General features: G+C 37.1%; 1 pseudogene; it reads left to right on the top strand.

The window, feature by feature from the left end:
* LOC113040431 (MAP kinase-interacting serine/threonine-protein kinase 2-like) overlaps nt 1–9,903 on the top strand; it is a 16,000-nt pseudogene extending 6,097 nt beyond the window's left edge.
* Nucleotides 9,904–15,148: the final 5,245 nt, after the last annotated feature.

The raw sequence follows: 15,148 nt of genomic DNA, 5'->3' as shown, positions 1-15,148 counted from the left end.
CACTGACAGTTTCTCAGGACGTTTTGAAGGCAAGCCCTTTTTTGCCTTTTTGTACATGCTCAAGCCTGGAGTACAGCTTCACTTTCTAAGGAGGGAAAATATACTTTCTTTTTTTCATTTCTAGATGTTTACAAACTACAAAATGAGATTCTTGGAGAAGGGGCTTATGCTGTTGTTCACACTGCATCAATCTGATCACCAATAAAGAATATGCAGTAAAGGCAAGTATCAGCACCCTCTTTTAGTTCGATAGCATTCTGCTAAACAAACTGTTGTCACTGCTCACTGCTCATGGAGCTATCAAATAATCAGTGTCTTATCGCATGATTATTGCTCTGATTTAGTGTTCACAGAATCTCAGACCGTGGCCAAATTGGAGCTCACTGTAGTTGGGTGTTAATTATGATCAGTTTAGAAATGTGATTTTGAGCTGATCTTGTGACGGCTCTCACACACCAGCTTTGATTCATGGATGTTTCAGCTGTGTTCTTTATAAGCGGTTTTTTTTTGTTATGTTACGTGTACTTCTCTCTGGAAAAATGGCCTGCCAGCTACCGTGCTGCAGCTGTGGAACAAAATATAAATGACCACAGTGCCGTGCTCAGCAGAGAAACTTCCTCTTTTCAATTGATGATATTGTGACGCAGGTCATGCGATCTTTGAAAATGCAGTGTGGTGTCTCTCGTTACATCTGTTTGATAATAATAATTATCTGTTTGGAATAATAGTCTACAAGCCAAGGCTAAATGGATTTTATTAGGTACAGTCAAAGGGACTGATGGAAGATAAACCAGCACATAGACTGAATCAAGGGAGGCAACACATGATGTTAGTGTGAGCCCTTTAGAAACCGACTACTGTTCAAAGGTTTGGGCACAGAAAGAGTGTTTATTTTTTTTTAATTAATACTTTTCAGCAAGTTTGCATTAAATTGATTTAAAGTAATGGTAAAGACATTTATATCACTACTAAAGTTTTATTTAAAACACAAATGCTGTTCTTTCTGTCCATTTAAGGAATTTGGTTTCCTCGAAGTGGCACAACTGTTTTCATCATTGCTAAGAAGAGTTTCATGAACCGCAAATCAGCGTATTAGAATGATTTCTGAAGGATCATGGGCTGCTGCAGTTTCAGCTTTGCAATCAAAACTCCCATTTTAAAACTGAAATGGACAACATTTGTTTTAAATTGTATTATTTCACAATATAACGGTTTGTAATGTATTTGATCAATAAATGCAGGCATGGTGTGCCTAAGAGATTAGTTTTAAAAATGGACAAACACAAACTCCGATGGCAAGCTTTTGAACGGCAGTGTAAAATTCAATATACAAGTTCTGCTATTTAATTCTAAGTTCACTGCTATACTCTGCTTATTAACAGTTTCCTAGCTATTGATGTCCTTTTTTTATGGCGCTGCACCAAGTGAACAAAACCAGAAAATCGGTGGCATTGTTGGTTCTATTAGGGAATTTAATTCTAAATGAATCAACCCTTTACTACGGGTGAGGAACCTGCCACTACTTTGTACTACGCACATGGTCTGGTCACCCTGTATGTTGAGAAACCTGATCGTCTGTCTAGTCCTCCAGCTTGTAAAGCCTGATGACCATGTGGTGACCTGCTGAATCAGTGGTCTGAGATGTTCTTTTGTAGGCAGGCAGTGGCGTGTCATCTGTGTGCTTGCTAATCTCCCACACACAGCAAGTGTGGGTGATCCACAGAGGGACATGCAGATCTGTCTACGGAAGCTGAATACTTGGATGGCATGGATGGCCATTAATATGATGTTTCAATGTTATACAGATAATTGAGAAGAGGCCAGGCCACAGTCGGAGCCGTGTTTTCAGGGAGGTGGAGATGCTCTACCAGTGCCAGGGCCACAGGTACGGGAATCCCTGTGTGACACTACTGGTTTAGGCAAAATTGCATGTAAACTAATTCCACAGTGCATTGCAACAAACTCTGTGGGGAAAAAAAAATAAACCCAACATGGTGGCAAAGGGGAGAGAATTTTCATTTAAAACTCTACTTTGCCTAGTATTTAAGTTTTTTTTTTTTTTTTTTTTTAAATGCTTCAAGTATTATGTATTATGAGTATTGTGACCGTCAGTATGCTGCCTTAAAGACAGCTTCCTACATGGACTGCAAGACTGCTTACTAAGTTTTGGAACAACACTTGTGAAGCTCATTAAGATTCCATGTGCATAATTGATTATTAATGTTTTTTTTTTCTCACCACAGAAACATTTTGGAATTGGTGGAATACTTTGAGGAAGAGGACAAATTTTATTTAGTCTTTGAGAAACTGAGAGGTGGTAAGTATTATTTTTTTTGTGTATATGGAAATTAGTACTGCTGATATGGTGTATTAAAATAAAATACAAAATGTATGCATTAAAAAAAAAAAAAAATCATTATTAAAATAAATGCAGCCTTCGTAAGCATAAGACATTTCAAAAACATAAAGCCCTAGACTTTTGAACCGGTGTGTGTGTTCATTTTGTAAATAATCTATAATCCTAATTCTTCATGCATCCATTCGATTTCCCAGGTTCTATCTTGACTCACATACACCGAAGACAACACTTCAATGAGCAGGAAGCCAGCATAGTGGTGCAGGACATCGCCAGTGCTCTGGACTTCCTACACAACAAAGGTTGGAACATGTTAGTGATGATACAATGTAATGTTAATCATGCACCCTATATATTATCAAAAGATGATTGTTTATGTCTCGTTATAGGGATGGCACATCGAGACCTAAAGCCAGAGAACATCCTCTGTGAACATAGTGACAGGGTGAGTCTCTCTCTGTACATGAGGAGACATGAGACATCTGAGGAGAACACACATGCACTGCATTTCTGACCAGATTTTTCACAAATCTGTTGGGTACAGTAACATTTTATGTGCTTTTTGTGCTCTTGAACAAAAACCTGAATTAAGCCGGTTATTGTTTTAGGAATTCTCAATGGCCCCACTTCTTAAGTCATTTCATTTCAGACTGTTGCATTTATAGGATTATTTTTTTCTTTCTTTTCTGTAGATCTCTCCAGTGAAGATCTGCGATTTTGATTTGGGTAGCGGGATCAAACTGAATAGTGACCGCTCTCCCATCTCCACCCCTGAGCTCTTGACTCCAGTGAGTTTAACCCTATATTAATAGTTGACTGATATGGACTTTTTGTTCGCCAGTATCTTAGACTGCAGGGTAGTTGATGACCTATATGATATCACTCGATTTAAATAAATAGTGAATAACACCTCTTGCAATAAAATTAATTTCAACTTAATCTTTATGAAATTATAGTGTTTTTTCCATTTAATAAAAATGTTAAAAACGTGAATTGCAGACCTGTAGGACAATGGAAAAGTGAGGGGGAGTTGAGACTTCAGCCAGAAAGGATCAAATATTTAGCATTTTGATTTGAAGATTTTGAAGACTTATTCACACTATGTTTCCATATGGACATATGTCACCGACATTTTAATTTGGTGTAACATAATTCAAGGCTCTAAAACTAGACCGTTTTCCTAAATGTCAGAATGAGACGAGTTGTGATTTTAAAGGTTACTGATTTTAAGCCTCAGCCAATAAACCTCCATGTGATCACCTCCAGTAACTGAACTTTGTTAGGGTTGAACAGGTTTTGATGTTACCTTGGTCAAAGGATTCTCAAGATTAAAGGTCAAGGAACCCCGTATACTAAAAGCAGGTTTATCAGCTCTTGAGTCTGAATGGAATGGGCAAAGGTCTTTTAATGTACATGTACAGAGAGTATAAACACAATTCCTCATGGAGATCCTTTCACCCTGGGGTTTTCAGATGCTTTTGAAGTGCTCAGACTGGCTTACCACTGGGTTGTGGTTATGTATGGTCTGTTCTTTCTTTAAATAAAACCTCAGAGATTGTTTCTCCATTAAAAGTTATTACCACTAAAATGTTGATTGTTCTTAAGGTTTATGAAGGCATCTTAAGAAATCTAAATGAATTGTGCAGTTTAATCCAATCCTTCTAAAGAGGTACACTTTGTATGATGAACACATTTAATTTAAGTCATATTTAGGAATTTATCAACATGCATCAAATATGGTCCGTAGAAGCTTAAATGTACTCTATGAATAAATGTCTTAAGAGTTTTGAACATTGAATAACAGATGACACCGTTTTCATTTTTGGGTGAACGGTCACTTTGAAATCCTTTGCATTTTCACCCAGAAATCCTTAGCATTTTCTCCCACAATTGTGGTTTTGCTTGCTAGAATAGTCACCAGGGAAACTTAAAGCTAAAGTCCTGTCTTGCCATGATAACATTTGCTTCATAAACATCCAAGAACATAGTTATTGAGACTGATGCAATTCCAAAGATAACTTGCAGTGGCTTAAGTCACTGACAAACATGTACATGGTGTACATTTACTCAGGCTTTCCGTCTTTTGTTTTGTGCACCGCTACACTCTTGTGCCTGGCAAATTATTTGCAAATAATTATTCTGTAACCTATTTGTGGGCTGGACACAACATTTTTTTCTTTCTAATGATGAGAGGAAGTGGCTAGGGCTCCGACAGAGACTGCTTTGTGTGACGCTCCTAAGATTTCCTCTTGTTGAGTGGAGCGTACTGTAAGAGCCCAGTCATGCTGAAAGCAAAACCAGCCGGCAATAAACTGACAATTGGGGATCATTGCTGGACTGTCTGTGATTTGATAAATCCATGTACTTTTCCTGATGTGGGACAAGTACTATAGTTATGTGCCTAGTGGAAGTGTTTCAGTTGTGCTCCCACAATCTGATCTTGTAAAAAGAGATCTTGTATTAGCTTTGATTGATCGGTTAGCCAAGAGCTCTTATTTCAGATTACAAGGACAACTTGCGGTAAAACCACACAGTCGGATTTTATTATGGCACACTTTATTATTGTTGGTTATCACATTTCCCATAAAGTGATGCCCCTGACACCTTTAAACAGCTTGAATAGTTTGAGGGAATGTGTCATGTGCTTGCAAGGTTGATTTGTCTGGGTCGGAGAGATTGCAATCCTGGCTTGTTTTTTGGAGTGTCATTTGAGGATCTGTAGTCTCCGCCCCTCGGTCTGCATCGAAACATCGGCATAACATCATCAGCTTCCTCCGTTTGCATCAGTGACTCATACATTAGTTGTATAACCATCTTTTACGAGACAGCTGCACTTCTATAAAAAATAAAAATAAACTGGTTTGCTCGTGTCCCGCTAAACTGTTAACCTCCTCTGTTCTCACGGAGTGGTTTTGTTTGTTGCATTAAGTATAAGTGCATCATTCAGAGTGTCCATTCATACGTGTGCATTATGTAACAGTCAAACAGGGTTGGGACTTGTTTATCCCCAGCTGGTGTAGAGTGGCTTAAATCCTCTTTCTTTTTTTTCCTCCCAGAGCAGCAACCTTTTGGCCTAGTTTGCACATGACGCAGTGCAGACCGCAGCAGCAGCCTGTGGGCCCTGCTGGAACCGTTGTCCGCTGACGCGCCCTGCTCTGAATCAGATCAGGCCACCCGAGCTCAACTCCGAACAATGAACTTGATAATGCCCTGCAGGTGAAAACAAACAGGAGAGGCCAAGCCGAGCGAGTGCTGGTAACTCTCTGATAAATGTTGTAGCTATTGATGGCCAGGGCTCAATGTTAAGGATTTTTTATTTTCTGCTGGCCCAGTCAGGCCAGTGCTTCAAATATTATTTATATATATATATATTTTTTTTTACGTTCAGTGTCAATATTTTCACTGGCCCTGTCACAAAAACTTAAATGGCTGCTTTTATCACTTTTTTTTTTTATTTTTTTATTTTTATAAGCTTAAATGACCCCAACATTTTTAGACCCCAATCAAATTTTACAAATCTTGATTTCGATACCACAGCAAAACAAAAATACAAATTAAACTGTGCTTTAGGTTTGTAAGTGTTTGGGTACAGAAATGGAATAATCACATCATTTATTTATCTGAAGCAATAAACGAGAAAGATTGAATATGTCTGTGGCCATTTAAAACTAGGCTTCCACGCATTTTAGTCACAAATGCTACACGCATGTAACGTGTGGTTTTTGATTAAACTAATTCTGCAAAATCAGAATAGTATGAAATTAGCTTTAAGAAACTACACAACATAAAATGCAGATGGACTGAATGAAAACGCAAATTCGCTCTCTGACAGCAGGTGGCGCTTTTGGAACAGCAGTAATTTAGCGTTTCCTTGGTTACCGTTCTAAATACAGCAGCTCTGCACTTATAAATACTACTTCAGTATGCATTACAGATGCAATATGAAAAGCGCCATGTAAGCTTTTCTGATAACAGTCAGATAAACCTCCATCCCAATTTAAAAGGACTTTCTTCCAATATTGTGTGAATCGAGAGTTTGTTCTGCCTAATACAGTATTTTCTCTTCTTTGCTTCAGTCTCCAGCATCTCTGGTCTCTGATAATGGCCGTTTATATACTTTTGTGATATTTCCACACAAATTACATTTTCAAAAATGATTGCAATGCAGTTTGTGTGCAAGCCTGGAACAGAAACCGTATGGAAAAAAAATCTAATAAAATTTGTACTACACTGTATACATTATATATTGATTAATCATTGTTAAAGCTACAAAGTTACTTGCCAAGGTGGGTATTGTAACATACTTTGTTCAAGGCGTCAACTGTCCAGACCGTCTTTTATACTGGTGACATGATTATGGGACAGTCATGAGTATGTATGTAGTAAACGTGAACCGAAACAGGATAGTTCCTCTCTGCTCTAGCCACGAGTCCTTGTGGCCTTTAAAACCCAGGGGGAGATTTGTGGGCTTTTCCTCGCGTGTCTGAGGACTATTACAGTACTAAATATTTATTTTATTCTTACAGTGTGGCTCAGCTGAATACATGGCCCCTGAGGTGGTGGAGGCCTTTAGTGAAGAAGCTAGCATCTACGACAAGCGCTGTGACTTGTGGAGCCTTGGCGTCATCCTCTACATCATGCTGAGTGGATACCCGCCCTTTGTGGGTCGCTGTGGAACAGACTGTGGTTGGGACTGGGGAGAGCCCTGCCAAGCCTGCCAGGTACTCCACTTACTTAGGCAAGACACACAGTTTCCTGGGAAAGTGTTCAGTATCGAAAGTACTGAAAGTTCAAAACTTTCCATTGAATCATAGCAGGAATGACCTGGTCTAGCCATCTGGTTTCATAGTCAGGGTTTGACAGTAAGGACTGCCCCACTAAATAATCACTAGACCTATTGGGTTGCATTGTCACAAGTTTGAAAAGCCAATTTAAAAAAAACTTATGGTTGACCCCATAAAGAGATATTTCTTCAGAAAATTGATGTTTATTGTCATTCATCACAATGTGTCCTCAGTGCATGCTGTTTGAGAGTATTCAAGAAGGCAAGTATGAGTTTCCAGAGAAGGACTGGGCACACATCTCCCCTGCAGCCAAAGATCTCATCACCAGGCTGTTGGTGCGGGACGCCAAAAACCGCCTCAGTGCTGCCCAAGTTCTACAGCACCCTTGGGTCAAGGGGGTATGTTCATTCCCTTCAAGCTCTAGGACTTCTGACACTTTATTTAACCCAATTAAATGATTTGCTGCTTGGACTGTATCCAATCATGTTTTGTGACCCATTTGTATTCTTCACCTTAGTGTGCACCCAATGCTGTGTCTGCATCTATTTTACATCAGAGGTGAGTATATTTCATACTAATGTCCTGATATACTTGAAGCAAAGTTATATTTCATTTTTTGTTAGGGGGGTAAAATGTAGAAGTATATTTGGGGTGATACATTTATAAATTCCAGCAGCAATAGTTTTGACAATAAATAGCAGAGCATTAATCATGCTTACCTGACCTTCAATGTTCTTTCTCTAGGGGTGGGAGCGCTCAGGACCTGACGTTCTTTGCGGGGCAGGCTGTAGCCATGAACCGGCAGCTGGCTGAGAGGGAAGAGAGTGAGGAGCAGCTAGAGAATGAGCTCTCTTCCCCGCTTCTCCTCTCCTCTAGCGCTGGCTCCATGCGGTTGGCTCCTTCCTCCTGCTCCAAGCTGGCCCACCGCAGGAAGACCCCAGGCAGCCAGCACCGAGGGGCAGTGTGCGCCGCTGAACTACGCCAGCTCCTCACCCCACTTGTGATTGTGGGCAACTGTGCCTGATCTCTACCACATTCTCCAGCCTCTGCTCTCCACTGACCACCTCTATTGGACTCTTCAACTAGACAGAGTGTTGACCTCTGACCTCTCTGCCCACTTACTTTATGGGCTCTAAGCTCTTGTGAAAAGGTCTCTGATGCTTGTAGCACTTAAAGCACCTCAAATGCCCCCTGCAAACATAGTTTTGATTGGATAAAAAGCATGTTGTGGCCAAGTAAAAGAGTTGTTGATGTCTGAGAGTCCCAGGAATCTGTCAACTGTAACGATGTTCATGAAAACCCTTTGGAACCAAAGGATTCAAGTTGCTTCCATTCATCTAAAACTGGACCCCAACTAAGCTATTTAATTTTGAAGCATCAGCAAAAACATTTTTGCTCTTTGCCTTTGAGTTCATTTGATATGTACAAATGCCACTTTGAGACGTATTTCTCCATCAGTTACTCACCAAATGATATTGATGGCAGACCAAGACTGTGTAACTGTCCAAAAAGGGCCTCCTTTTTAATCAACTGTTAACACTTATGTTCTGCCAAAAGCAAATCTCCTCAATGTTTGCATAAGAAACCTCAGGATCTCTCTCTACAAAGCAGATTTTAAAGCAGAAAGACCAATTCTGTGTCAGTTCATTGGTGTTCCATGTTTTGTCCTCGCACTGGAAAGGGAGAGCGAGCAGTACAGTGCAACTTTTGTACTTGGCCTTCTCAGGTAAACAGGAATTGGTTGCATAGTCCTATTTCCTCCCCCTTTTCTTTCCTCATGCTTCCTCTCCCTTTTGGCCTGAAATGCCATGTCATGGGGGGTTTAAGGAACTGCCAGAGGTGCATTTCAAGGTTCTTCAGCTAATTCTTAGAAATTCTCTACCATTTTCACCATTCATTCAGTTAGTCATTGAATGTTTCGTGATCACGATCTCTGTCAATGACTTTATTCACTGTTTGAATAAAAGGTGATTATTCCTTGAAAAGACCTTAAGTTCTGTTAGCCTCAATTTTGTACTTGTAGGCCAATATCTAATGAAAAGGTGAAGCTCAGATTTGCAAGAAACCTACCGACGTGCCATGCTGCTATATTATTTTGCCACCACCCTTTTTTTTTAAATTATTTTATTGTATTAATTTTTGTGTGTGTGCTAGAAAGGGATATTTTCATCCTCCTCTTTTTTTAAGTGTCTTGTATATTTGTTTTTAAAAATGTAAGGACGTTGAACTTGTGTGAGAGAATGTGAGGAATTCCCCCACCCATCCCTTTCCCTTTTTTATTTTTATTTTTTTCTCGGTGATGCTGTTGTACCGCAGTTTCTTTCTAAGGTGAATGTAGACTTTTTTTTTTTTTTTTTCAGATAAATATTTTTCACCAGTAAATATGCAGATCGACCAGGAACAAAACCAAGTGCTCCTACTCCCTCTGAGTGGAAAAAAAGCTTTTTTTTTTTTTTCTTTTTTTTTTTTGCTCTTGAAATGCATATAGTCGATTTCCTCTTTTTCTGATGGAAACCACTTTGGAATATGCTGAGTTTATTCTTTCTTTCTGAGAAAGACCTCATTTTTGTTTTGTTTTTTACTTGCAATTGTATGTAATTAATTTTTGAACCCCCTCATACATGGAAATTACTAGTCTACATTTATTTTAAGGGCCAGTGGCGTAGCTTTCATGTTTATCTTGTATTTTCATGTGGTTGTACCATTTGTTTCTCATCTGACCCAGGGGGGCCAAAATAAAGAACATGGAAAATTGTTCAGCTAGAGTGGTCACAGCTTTCTTGTAAAAACACTCTCATAATTGACTGACTACCTTAAATCTGAATTATTATTATTATTATTATTATTAGGGGTTCAAGCATGTAGTTGTTAGAATGGTAAAGGTTTAGTATTCTCAACAAAACAAAACTGATCAGGCAGACCAAACCGTCATTTGTAAAAACTTGAAATTTGGAGGGATGGTAATACTCAACCTTCAACAACACCCCAATTGATCTGATGTGGGCACTACAGCAATCAAAAGTACAAAATTGCATCTAAACCATTTGTTGCAGACTCAAATCCCTTATGTCATTGGAATCCTTGGATCACAACAAATGTCAAACTCCATTCAATCAAAATTTTTGGGTGTTTTGGATTTTTTGGAAAACTTACTTTTGTAAACTAATTACAGGTTTTTTGGCCCATCGGAACCAAACCAGTGTAGAAAAATTCTCTGGAGAGCAGTGTTGGGCAAGTTACTTTTAAAAAGTAATTAGTTACAGTTACTAGTTACTTCTTCCAAAAAGTAACTAAATTAGTAACTCAGTTACAAATTTTTAAAGTAACTAGTTACTTAAGAAAGTAACTATTGCGTTACTTTCAAGTAAAATTAAATTTTAAATGCTCAAACGTGACCCCACCTCTACCCCTCTTTAAAGGAACTTAAAATACATGTGCATGTTCAATTATTTATGATAAATCTGAATATTATAATGAAATGGACACTTAATACAATACATTATTAACAGAAACATGAAACATTGTACACACATCTAAAAAAAAAAGTTGCTGTGGGACAAAGTGAGACTAGCCTCCAATCAAATGGCATGTATGTAGATATTATGTTTATATAGTGGATCAATGCAAATAACACGATAGATTTTTGGGCACTTTTGATATTTCCTTTTATTGTTTCTTTAATTTCTTGAAGGAAAAAGTAATGTATATACTTCTATTTAGAGAAGGCTACTTTTGGATTATTTGGGCTCGTCGCCATACCTGTCTCTCGTTGACTGACTGGCTTGTGTTGTTCGTTGTGTGTCCTGTCCTGTCCGATGATGGGTCGTTCGCGAATGAGCGTTAGTGATGATGGATCGACTCGTTCGCGAATGAGCTTTTGATGAGTCGTTCGCGATTCGCGAATAAGCCAGAGCCGGCTTTTTTAGTTGAACTTCGGGAGCTGGCTCGCATATCTGAAGAGCCAACTCTATTTTTTTTTCAAATTTAGCCTATAGAAATTAAATAATTATGTAATAAAAATTGAAATATTATAGTCAAAGTCATTTAAAGAGCCGTTTGTGAGCCAAAGAGCCGGCTCTTTTCAGTGAGCTGAGTCAAAAGAGCCGAATTCCCATCACTACTATGCGTGCTTTCGAAAACCCGCCCAACTCTACCTCTGATTGGCTTACAATGAAATTTTACTCTACCTCAGCCAATCGTCAGCATTTATGCGCTTGTCTCGTGCTCTGCCCACTAACCAAGGAAGAACAGTAAAAAAACAGCTTCATCATCAGTTATAGTAACGCGCCGCATTTTTTGGCAGTAACGGTAACGGCGTTATTAAGATGAGAAGAGTAATCAATTAGATTACTCGTTACTGGAAAAAGTAATGCCGTTAGTAACGCCGTTATTTATAACGCCGTTATTCCCATCACTGCTGGAGAGTGAATATCAATAATTGTTAAAAAAATTTTTTACTTTTGACTCCCCTTCGCAAAGGGAGTCCAAAACAGAAGGACGAGGAGCCACTTTTACTAAAACTGCTTTAACTCTTGAACGGAATGAGATATCTTCAGCAAACTCCAAACACATATGTAAGAGCACAATTTGAGATCAGTTTGGAGTCTGGAGTGGTATTCAAGGCTTCGTGTATGCCTCCATGCTTCATGTTGTGGAAATAAATCGTGATACTTTGCAGAGATCTTGCGAGAAGTCACAGAAACCTTTCCAATGTATGTAAAATATTAACGATAACTGGATATTACATAAAATATGGTAGTAAAACAAAGATTTGCATGTGTTTTATAGGTCCAAATTAGTAGTGTTTATTTTGTACAACATTTGCGAATTGCAAATGCTTTTTATCACTTAATGGGACACACCACAAAATTTAATTTTGTCATCTGACATATATTTTTACAATATAAGTGTGTCCCATCAGGTAATAAAAAGTTCTACACACACTTGTGATCTTCATGCTCACTTGAACACTTGGACCAAACACAGGAAATAAGTCATATAAGTAATCAAGTGCAACGACTGCAAGTGCGGGTAGTTGGACATGCGTTTAGATGTAAAAATATGGCCCTATATTTCTCTCACTAATATAGTGCTTTTAACAGGTTTTAGTTTTGAATTTACATTTACACAGTATAAAATCACTGTTATAAGACTTAAATCACATTTATACAAAGTTTTCCAATTTATACAGACATCAGTAAATAAAAGCCAAATTATGATTACACTTAGACCTGAAAATTGTATATAAATTATTACAAAAATATTTATTTTAAAATATAATTTATGTTGAATATCTATAACTGCAACAAAATGTGTGTGTGTGTGTGTAAATATGCATAAGGGATATTGGTATAATAGTTTAATTTAATTTGTGTATTTCTGTGTGTGTGTGTGAGAACAAATTTTCCAATTTGGATGTGTTTTACTGTCAGCTATACTTTTTTGTGTTTGCTTGGACGCCAACAGCATCCATGTCATAAAGGCCTTAAAACTTCTATGTAATTTGAATTCAAAGAGAACATCTGCATTTATAAAGATGTTCTAATGATCAGCCTTTTTTCCACATTTCATATAAATATAAATAGAGATTGTTGTTTATTGCTTTTTTCACCCCCAAGCAGCAACTCACTGTGGATGCTCCTGGAACTTGTCAAGTGACTTTTTGTTTACAATTTTCTCTCTTAAAAATATTGTCAGGTTACTTTTTGTTTACATTTTTCTCTCTTATATATATATTCATACAAATTGTTTGTGTTAACTTGTCTCTATATCACTGAACTTCTGTCCCTCATGTAAATGCACTCAGACGTCTTTTTTACGTACATGTGTGGATAAGATAACTACTCATATGACAGCTTTGGTAAACGTTTCATTATCCCATAGTTCACATGCATAACGAGCATGCAGGTCACATTTGCACGTGTAATACTTACTGCCTGCATATCAGCAAGACCTTCACTTACGTTCAATACGTTTCTGAATAACAGAGGACATGCATTTATTTACTGTTGGGTAAACAGGGGAAACTAGGCTATAGCTGTCTATGGGCTATATAGGCTAGGCCTAATTGTAAAATATCCAAATGTTTTACTTTTATTTTTGGGATCATTATTCTCAATGGTGATTACCATTATTGTAGTGTATTATGTTGTTACAAAAATTAATTAAACAGAATATAATTAAAATATTTCCCCCCAAATGCATAAAGGTAGTGACTGATACTGCAGGACGTGCTGGAAAGACTACAGAATGTGATTTACCTGAATAATTTCTAAAGATGAGCTACCTGTGTGTCGGAATAGCTGATATTACGTCCTCATGTTGATCAGAATTAAAACACAAATCACAATCTGATAAATCTGTTGGGTTGAAATTAAGCACGAGCTCCCCCAAGTGTTAAAATCCCGTCATTATTTTTACATCTACATAATCATTTAACGGACGTTTTTATCTAAAGCGACTTACAAATGAGAACCAACGAGAGAACAACAACAGTATAAAAGTGCCATGACAAGTCTCAGTTAGTCTAGTGCAGAAAACACAGACAGTTTTTTTTTTAATAAGAATATGATAGACAAGAAAATAAAAGGTAAGTGCAAGTATTATTTTGTCTAAACAGTTTATTTCAATACTATAAAATTTACAGAAAGGGACATTTAACTTTTTGTTTTTTCGTTGCAAATGTGAGATCCGGTAAGATCAATTCAAAATAACAGCACATACCACATCAGCACTGGTTCCAAGACCCCTTATGAAGACAGAAGCACACACACATTCAGTTAAAAGACAATGGAGATTTATTTGTGAAACTCAGAAATAAAGATTCACAGAGTTCATTCAGTAGCAAAATAATACAGATTTTATAAACTACATGAAATTTTATGAAATTGAAATTATTTAATTGAGATTGAAATGATCAAAGACAACTGTTGCAGAACTATTTACATTTTTTATCAGTATTCAGTTAAAAAAAATTCTGTTGTAATTCACTTTTTGACCATACAAAATCTTTAATTCACAATATTGTTTTAATGGTTGTTGTATCATAGGTCGGAGCAATGTCTTAGCAGGACAATAGATGAATAAAATTATATTGTATTAAAGTTGTCAACAAACGTTATATTTTGGTCATCCTGCAAATTGCTCTGTACCATTACATTCCTGGACAAAGCCAATAATCATCATTAAAGAAAATTAAAATTAAAAATTAAAATTTGCAGAAACATTATTCCCCTTCCGTCATCCACACATATAGTTGAATTTGGTTCAGAATTGGATAATTTTAGCATTACATCACTTGTTAACCAATGAATCCTCTGCAGTGAATGGGTGCCATCAGAAGAGAGTCCACTCCAAACAGGTGATAATATTGCTTTCTTCAGTGATGAAAATTTTTCATATTTTGGCCAGAAGCAACAGTTAAAAGTTACAATGCCTTAATGATGCATTCACTGCAGAAGATATGTTGGTGACCTAATGATGTAATGCTAATTTTCCCCAATTCTGGTCAGATGAAGAAACAAACTCATCTACATTTTGGATGGCATGAGGGTCATTAATTGTCAAATGTTCATTTTTGTGTGAACTTTTCCTTCAGACTAAATGCTACTTTAATTATTTATTTCAATATTCAAAATTCTGTATGAATAAGTCTCAGATATTTTAACTTTTGATATACGAGTTAATGGATAAACTTACTTGATGGTGTAAGGCTGGTGTATGAGGTATTAGTCGAATGGCAGTCATTTAAAAAAAAAAAAAATATTACGACCATTTAGCTTTTTCAAATAAAGTCCTCGAAAAGTCTCTTTCTTTCTTTCTTTCTTTCTTTCTTTCTTTTATCATTTTATTTATTTGTATTATTATTATTTTTATTAATTTATTATTATCCATTCCGATGAAGTAGTGATTTAAAAAAAAAAAGACTGATAAAAACCATAGGGTTAACCCACCTGCAAACGAAAATAATTTAAGTGAGTCCAGTACTTTATCTAGTATACTAAGACAA

Source organism: Carassius auratus, chromosome 2 (genome assembly GCF_003368295.1).
Source record: "Carassius auratus strain Wakin chromosome 2, ASM336829v1, whole genome shotgun sequence".
Classification (NCBI taxonomy): domain Eukaryota; kingdom Metazoa; phylum Chordata; class Actinopteri; order Cypriniformes; family Cyprinidae; genus Carassius; species Carassius auratus.
Note: the sequence above shows the minus strand (reverse complement) of the source record. Positions and strands in the feature narration are given on the sequence as shown.